The sequence below is a fragment of the Lygodium microphyllum genome, chromosome 8 (genome assembly GCF_053477565.2).
Source record: "Lygodium microphyllum isolate KBCC chromosome 8, Lygodium_microphyllum_v1.1.10, whole genome shotgun sequence".
Classification (NCBI taxonomy): Eukaryota; Viridiplantae; Streptophyta; class Polypodiopsida; order Schizaeales; family Lygodiaceae; genus Lygodium; species Lygodium microphyllum.
This window is the reverse complement of record NC_141142.1, coordinates 155,273,972-155,283,410: the sequence shown is the minus strand read 5'-3', so window position 1 is coordinate 155,283,410 and position 9,439 is coordinate 155,273,972.

Here is a 9,439-nt window from a genome sequence, read left to right as displayed (position 1 = left end):
ATCTTAGAGTAGACTACGTTGAATTTTATTCCCTTAGATAAAATACGATCATTGCAAGTGCCAAGAATGTTTAATTTGATAGAAAATTGCTATAATCAACTACATAAAAAACTACTCTTACAAAAAGTAAAATTATCTTTCAAAAGGCATGAACATAGATATAATAACCAATGTGTTCTCTCATAACAAACCTGTTGATATTTAAGGATACTAATAACTAGTAGCATGGACAATGAAGTATAAATAATGCCTAGTCCATTGTTTCTTAGAACAATATCTAGTAGACATTTTTAAAGTTAATGATGTCATAGTCTTAGACACAACTTCTCTTTATGTTCTCCTTAAAGTGTGTGATCAGTTTCTGCTTTCTATAGAATTTGTTCATGTGTTGGCTTCCCATCCTTCCAAAATACCACTCTCTAGATCCTAACCTTTTTGATAGGGTGCTTATGCATCTTATTGTCATCAAAGATAATATCATGGCTATGTACTATCCTTCTAGATTCAGGATCCCATAAGCAATAACCCATTTCACTTGATTCTTCATAGCCAAGAAAAATGCATTTCTTGGACTTAGGATCAAGCTTACTTTGCAGTTTGCTTTCCAAAGAGACAATACTCACAAAAACCAAGATTAGAAAAACTTAGAGAGGAGAGATAATAGAAATAACATAAATCTTTCATTCATGCCCCAGAAGGTAATGCCATAAAGAAAGAGATGGTTGTTCAGTGATAGCTACAATATGGTCTATAAAACTAGAAACATGCAAAGGATTCAAGGTACCATAATGTGGCTTTTTGTCCAGAACAAGATCCACACATGATCATCAAAGATCACTCTATAGTCACAATTATCAAGTTATCCTATATTGATAAAAATATTTTATCAAGTGTGGAATATGCTATGCACTCCACAAGATAAAATAAGAACCATTTGGTAATGAAAAATGTTGAGATAATTAGACATCAAAGCCCCCTCCTTTATGCATCGATCAATTATATTTTAAAGCCAATAGACCTGTGCAAGGTTGCACTTTCTTTTTCATACAAGTTACCAAGCTTTTTTTATACACTATATGCACACTTGTCTTGTCTTTCACATTAAAATGCACGAACTTTGAGAGTGTCAACACAATAGTGGAGTGTATAAACTCATCTAATTCCTCCCATACATTTGCATCCATGTCCTTAGATCCCACTACATTTAATCAGCTTCATATGCTTCTTCTAGTAGATTTTCTCTTTCCAATATGAAAAGTTTGTTCCATCAAGATTTTCTATATTGAATAATACATTTTCTGAACTCAATGAAGAAGCCATAATGACAAAAGTATGTCTTCACATAAAAAATGATAAGATATACCCAACTATAACTAAAAATAGACCAATGTACAACAATAAAGTGCCCCATGAAGCCAAGCAATGGCTATCAAAACATCAAACCAATATAAAATTGATGTGAAAATGTTATTTTAGTACTCCCAAAGGGATATGAGTTTTTTTACAAGCTATCCAAAGTATTCTAGCTATCTTTTGAGCATAAGATATTCACCAAAGACCAAGTACATACAAATTGCCTTCAAAAATCTATTTCAACTTGCATAATCTTTGAAAAGCGAGCATGTGAAATCATTCAATACGAAAAATCCATGAAAATATATGTGCAATTTGAGACTGAGAATAATATATGAGTCTTCGAGTGCAAACTAATTATTGCTGTTTTTTAATGTTTGAACCTTACTAAAAGGTTTTATGAGACAAAAGATTCCTTATAGCTTCTAGAACATTTAAAAATGTGAAAAATGGTATGAGTAGACCGATTGAGCAAAATACATCAATGTAGATCATTTTGAGCATAAACCATCTCTTCGTGCATTAGCAACAATAGCACAATCCATAAACATTGCGATCTCTGCAAATCTTGAAGTTTCTCTCTTTCCTTTCCTTTGTTATAGAAACAAGCACAGTCTCTGCTTAAGGTCCTAGCTTGACTCCTCTACTTAAAACCCTATGCTGGCAACAAGCATAAGACACAAGTTGCTCCCTTGCTTAAGCAAGCCATGTGCTTGCACATATGAAGACCATGTACCAAGATCTCTTCTTGAGTATCCAAAGCTAGGCCATTTTGTTTCAATCCTAGCCACTAATGCCAACCCAAATCAATGCCAAAAAGGTATATTATAGCCCCAAATTAAGCCTCAATGGCTTAAGCACCTACTTGACTCATATCTAGATCCAAGCGATGAGAATTGTACCTCTATCAATGTGTGGATAGTAAGTATCAATGTCAAAAAATAAGCTTGAATCCTCAACCTTTGTAGCAAAGCTTCAATGTGCCCATGCTCCTTGCTCTAAGCATGAGCTCCCACGAACATTGTTCTAATACTAGTTGAGAGGGAAGAAATGGTGCGATACGAGGTATGAGCTATGAAGTGCAAGAGGGCTAAGAGAGAGAAGAATATAAGAGAGTTATGTGGGTGCAAAATAAATGGTACTCTTATTCTTTGATATCTTCACTTATATATGATTGTACATTGTGTATATATACATGGAGTGCTTGAACAACTCTAGGCCATTGGCCTTTACCCCAACACATAATAATCATTTGGAATGCAATTTTAAGCATTAATGATAATATCAAGTTATTTAATGAGATTATTGTTTGAAATAAAAGAGTACTCAAGATGATTGTAAGAAATATATATTCTTATGGCTACTTCTTACTTTCCTTTTGATTTCAACATGTGCATGATGTTTGTAATTAGCTAAGATAATTCAAAACAAGAAAAAGAAGAGGTCATGCTATTTAATCTCGTGTAAGAAAAATGGGCAGGAGAATTTGGCATAAGGAACTATATAAGGGAGCTTGCTCTTTTGGATAACAACAAGTCTTATTAGTAATGCCAACAATCGCAACAATATAGATCACCATAATCTAGATTACTTTTATAGAACATTTCATGGAGACATAGCATACAAAAATCGAGAAAATATACTTGATAGGATATGAGAGAAATGAACTTGTAGTCAGCTTTCTTTTGGAGTGCTTTCGTATCATGTCTAGAGCCCCTTGTTGCACCCCATGGCATCTCCCATGCCTTTTGGGTTGGACATTGGTAGGGTCCAAGATCTTAACAACATGCTCACCAACAAATATTTGGTGCTTAAGGACTCCATTCTAGCCTACTTCACCAAGCTTAGGTTGCCATTACTCGTCATGGGGTTGCTTGGTTCAAAGCTCAATTAGTCCTTTGATGTTGCTAGCACTTGCATAAAGATGAGTGGTTCGAGATTGTTTGTGAGAACACAAAAGAAAAGCTTGAGGTCTTTAGCTTATTACGTCAATGGCACACACTACACATAACAAAGAGGAGTAGCAAGAAGTAGTGCAGGCTGGGGGAGAAACAATAGACATCACACACATGTTGTCAAGTGTTTTCACAAAAACTGAAAACCCCTAGAAAAATTGTAGATAGGATGGAGCTTTGTTAGTTAGATTGTTTGTGTGGTTGCTTGTTTTGTCAATTTGTAGTTGGATTTTTTGTGTTTGTCTAGATTAGGATTTGTTTTTGTCATTTTGTTTGATTTTTTGAGTGTGGAAACTTGATAGCCTTGGTCGAGACTGGTATTTTTTTGGACAGGTTGGAGCTAAAGTTTGATAGAAGATGCCATACATCGTAAAACATGTATGTTTTCTTGTCGAGACTCTTGCACATCAAAGGGATTATGGGTTCACGAGCACTTCATGTTGCACTTGTTCTATACACTGCATTCAAGGGTCGTCTCCTGGTTCTTTCAAGTGCTTCCATGCTAAGGGTTGGGTAGATACACAAATTTTGCACCATCATTGAGAACTAGCATGACATGAGGCCCGATGCAGCTATATGCAGTAAATCTTAGTTGCATGTGCACTTGAGAGAGCATCTTCAATGAGCACACACTATTTCTTGCACAAACGAGATTTGGGATATTTACCACCAAGTTAGGAACCTCTAGTTCTGTGGGAAAGGTAGTTGGGTGAGTTTGAGGGTCGTGAAGAACATTGCCAGTTGTGAGATGGGTTATTTTCTTGGTCAACATCTTGAGGACCATCATTTTTTCTTGAGTGATAGTGAGATTTTGGGTGGGAGGAGGGGAGTACAATTGCTGAGTGTTGAGAGGTGAGGTTAAGGATTAATTCTAATTAAGGAATTGTGTTTGCATTTTACACGATACACGGGCACATGTAGTAGGCTAGGCATTATTTTCCGATGCATCCATATTTTTGTGTGGAAACATTGCTTGTTTGATTGCATAGCATGGATTTGACTTTGCATGTCTTCTTCAATTCATATGAATGATTGAGCACAATGTATATTTTGAAAGCATGTTCTCTAGGACACATTGCATGAATAAAAAAATTAGGTACAAATGAAGAAAATATCAGTTTTTGAAAACTCAAGGGGGGGGGGGGGGGGGCGGTTAACATGAGCCAATGTTATTGACTTGGAGTTTTTTTAATTAAGGCTGGTGCTAGTGACTCTGGTGACCATATTTGAAGTTGACTTTATGAGATTTATGGTGGAAAGCTCTTTGGAGGTAAATGGTGATTATAATGCCCGAGAAAAGGAAGAAAAATGTGATGATAGTGCAAGGGTGGTTGAGTCTTAAACTAGAGCAATCATTTAAGAGGTGAAAGGAGAAAGAAAGTATAATGGAATCTAGCTTAACAACAAATTGTAAATGTAGTCGATCAGCTAGTGAAGTTTTCTTAGAGGTTGATCTTACTAATCAGAAATTATTGGGGATTATCATTTGATCATGCGAATAATAGTGATGGAGCAGTGTATTTTGGAAATTCTATTGGTGCCACAGGAGCTCGTAAGTATTATCAATCATATCACATGTCTTGCCCTAAAAGGCAAGAGGTCACACCTTCTAGAGATGGTGATCTTAGGACTTTGGCTGATTATTTATCTACTACTAAGAGAAATATTGCTACACGTCCTACTGGTATAGAAGATTATGTAGGTAGTTGGACAACTGTGGATTCTTTATAGATGAATGAAAGTGTTGCTGCACGAGAATAGGATTTTGTCCAATCTGATTGGGATGAGGGATTCAAGGAGGCTCCTAACAAAGTTGATCAAAACAACAGAGCAGTGTCAAGCTTCTAGGAGAGAGAGTTGAGGGAGGGTGTGTCTCATGGAATTGGAAGTGCCCTTTCATTTCCTTTTACTACACTGATTAGAGCCTTGAGATTTGCTATTGGTTTGCTAGGGACTCTACAAGGTTCTAGGAGGCGTTTGGGGTTTGACCAAGTGCATTTAGGATCTGATAATCAAGCTTATCATAGGGTGGATTGTGGGAGTCATCAGGATGAATGGAATAGTGGTAGTGAGTTAGCATATGAAGAAAATGAAGGGTTGAAGGACACTTCTTCAAGTCAAAGTCCTGATGAAGCTATTAGGAACACACACGGTTTTGATGGTGTACCTGAGGCTGATGTTAAATGGGCAGAAGCTTCTGACAGTGGAATTGGCAGATCATAGACTGTAGAAATTACAAGGGACATTGTGGAAAAGCTTAATGCAATCATTGAAGACAATGCTAAATATTATTGGAGGGGAAAGTGAATGCAAATATGGCAACCTCAAAAGCATCGCAAATGAACGGGGGAAGGTGGCGACAAAGACAAATTAAAAGCTAAAAAATCTTTATGGAAAAGATTTTAAGTATTTTAAGCCTTAAGATTTACGATTTTTTCCCAAAGCGTTTAAATAATTTAACAACGATAAAAAAAGTAAATGTTTTTTAAAAGCTCCAAAGCAATTCATTCTTCTCATCAGCGATGATTAAAGCTTTTCAAGCTTTATAAAAAGCAAGACGATTAAAAACTCAACGTATGATGATGATAACAAAACTATAAAAATGGATAAAGAGAGGTGGAGAGGGTTGGACCCTTCTTTTGTAATCCAATTTGTACCTTATGTGAGGCGAGAGTGGAGGGTCACATGCAAGCAAGGAGACTTGCTGTGATGGATTTCAAGTTCGAAGATGCAAAGGTATTCAACATGTTGATTTTCAACCGTTTGCAAGGTATGGAAGCTATTCGCAATTGTTTTGATGTTTGTATTTGATGCTCTACCCGAAGTGTATTCTTCATGATTTTTAAAGCTACAAGAGGCTTAGTTGTTTTGTGTGGGTTATGTTATGTTCATGAAACATAAAAAAATTTCATTTTGCGTTATTTGTCAACAAGGTCAATATCCTATCCGGCACTCCTTAACGTCTCATTATTGGGTTGTGTGAGTGAGGCTTGTTATTAATCACAGCTCGCTTAACATATCTTTTTTCGTGCCTGTGCTGAGGAGTGTCGAAAAAGTTGACTTTATGTATGATTTGTGGATTGATTTCTTTTTTGAGATTTTTTTTAAATGGCCAATTCATTTCTTGAATTTCATGGCAAAAAAGGTGAGGATCCTTAGTGATTCCTCAAAAACTTGGAGCTTGGATGTATTATCCAGCGAATAAGTGATTCAACCTTGAAACTCCAAAATCTGAAATTTCAATTGTTGGATAAATGTCGTACTTGGTTTGAGGATTATGAGAAAACTCTTAGATTGAGAAATCCTCATGTTCCTATGGAATATAAAGTAACCAAGCAGCAGGCATTTCTTGACCCATTTAAGGAAACAAACTTCCCAGGACCTTTGGAGAAAAATAGAAACCTATCAGAAAAAAGAAGACCAGACCATATAATTTTTTGCCTTAGAATACACCAGACTTTGGGATTGATGGGATGCATCTCTAGGCCCACGTGAGAGAGCCCCAGAAATGTTGAAAAGTTACAGGAGAGGTGAGAACAAAATTGAAAATTAAGAACCAAGTACTCTTGAGGAAGTTGTAATGATTGACATAGAAAAAATGAGAGAAATTTAGAAAGAGAGAATCATTTAAAACACCAAACAATGAAACGAGAGACCAAAATTGGCAAGGGGATGGAATTTTTTTAAGATTTTAATGAGACAAAATTCTCAACCAGCACCACAGATTGAGGATCAGTTTTGTCAAGAGAAATGCAAAATATGAGATTAGGAGCTTTGAGAGGAAGGCCTTGGGGAAGAGGAAGTGGAGGACTAGTAGGAAAAACTAGTCAGGAAAACATAGGAAGAGGAAGAGGAGGGGAAATGCAAGAGGATATTATCAAAGACCAATGGTGGCTTGTTTTTCTTGTGGAGAGTTAGGCCATGTGAGCACAAGTTGTCCTTATGTGCGTGGAGCACGAGGGGATATGTATCCTTTACCTTAAAACTTTCCTAATAGACAAAATGATTTTGGGATAGAAATAAAAAATGATTCTACATCTCAATTTTTTGGGTTGACTAGAGAGGAGAAAGGAAAAAGTGCCATTAGTTGTATTCTTCTAGAAAATCAGAATGAGGAGAAGAAAACTGTGGATGTAATGCGTGCAATAAAAGAAGGAGAGATGTTGAGAGAGATGAACTTGAAACTAGTAAAGTTGATGAGGAAAGAGGAAGAAAAACAAAGAGAAGAGAGAAGAGAGAAGAGAGAAGAAAATAAATCAAGAGCGCTTAGGAAACATTATCATGTTGCTGCTGTAGATATTCTACTGGGGGAAGGAGAGAGCAACTATGACCTTAAAAGGGATATGATGGGTAAGAAAGTTGATGTATCTTTTGTCTAGTTAATGGAGTTGTGCCCTAAGATGAGAGGACAATGGAAGAAATTAGTGAATTCGAAGTTTAAGGAAAAAAATAAAGGAACAACGAGAGTTTTGAGTATAGAAGAATTGCTTGATATTCATACTATTGTTGATGCTTCATATAAAAATCAAAACATAGGTGAAGCATATATTGATGAAGGAGCACAAATTAGTGTGATTACTCAAGCTTGTGTAGAGCAGTTTGGACATTGAATTTTTGAAGGGTCTAAGTTTCGAATCAGGCTTGCTAATCATGCTAAAGTGAGGTGCTTAGGTATCATTCAAAATTTGGAAGTGAAGGTTTATGGTGTGTCTATGAAAATTGATTGCCATGTTATGACAGTTGGGTTGGGAGGTTTTCCGCTTATATTGGGTAGACCTTGGCTTAGAAAAGCAAGAGCAATATAAGATTGGGGAAAAGGAATCATAACAATTTATGATCGAAGGGGAGTACCAAAGAAATTTGATATATCATCAAGAAAAGAATTGGTAAATAAGGATAACATTGAAGAAGAAGAAGAGGAGGAGGAGAAGGAGGAGACTGATACTTCTGAAGAAGATGATAGTGAGGAAGAGAGTTCACAAAGTGATTCTGATCAGGAGGTGTCATCTATTGCAATTGAGTTAGTAAATCTTGAGAGAAATGGGGAGAGATTAGAGAGTCAAGAAAGTCCTGATGGAAGAAGAGATGAAGAGAGTATTGAGGAGGATTTTTTGAGCCTTTTAGAAGACCATGAGGGGGAGGGATTAGAAACTCTAAGGTTCCAAGGTGAAGTTGAGGGTTCAGATTTGTTGCTTGATGAGGTTGTTGAAATTTGTAGTGAGTTCTTACATGTAGGTGTTGATCAAGAGAGTTTTGAGGTTATGGGTTTTGACTCATGTTGTGATTTTGATGGTGTTGGTGTTGTAGATCTGGTGAGTCTTGTGAGCTGTTTGATAATAGTTTGAGTAGCCTTGGAGAGGCTTCTGTTTGTGGTGTTGTTGATGTTGTTTTGGGTAGACCCGATCTCATCCTTCTTGATAGTTGTGTGGGTGACTGCATGGTTGATTTAGGCAACAATGATGAAGAGAAAACTTCATCCAATAGCCTTTTGGTTTCATTGAGTTATCCTAGAGTTTTTGATGATGTTTGTGATGATTTAATTGGAGTTTTGAGGACCTTGAGAGTGATACAGATGAGAATATGAGAGATAATTTGGGCAAGGCTATGAAAAGTATTGACAAATTGAGGGAAGAGAGAAGGGGAAAGAGTGTAAAAATGATTGTGAGGTTGAAGTTGAAGAGGATTGGATAGTTGGGTATTCAGAAAAGGCCTATGACCTTAATGTTTTGCCTAAGGATTCTGTTTGTGAAAAGTCTCTTGAGTTTGTTTGTGAGAATGCTATGGAAAGGGTTTAATGTGGATGATGGGGTGTTTGGATGTTTTGTAGTGCTGGAAGATGTTTTTCTTGTTTTTTTTGGGATATATGATTTCTATGTGGATGGAAATGAAGTTGGCAACTTAGGGAGGGTTAAAACCTTGTTCCAAAACCTTAGAATTGTATGGTTTTCCCTTTTGAAGGATGGGAGGGTTATGTGGATTATTGTGGATGATGAGATGTTTTGCATTAATAGTGTGGGGTGTTTTGAGAACTTTGGATTTGAAAATTTTGCAAATTTTAAAGAAAATTTGTGGATGATTTTTATGTCTTCACTGAAGAGTTGTTTGAGAATGATGTATCATTGGTTTTTTTG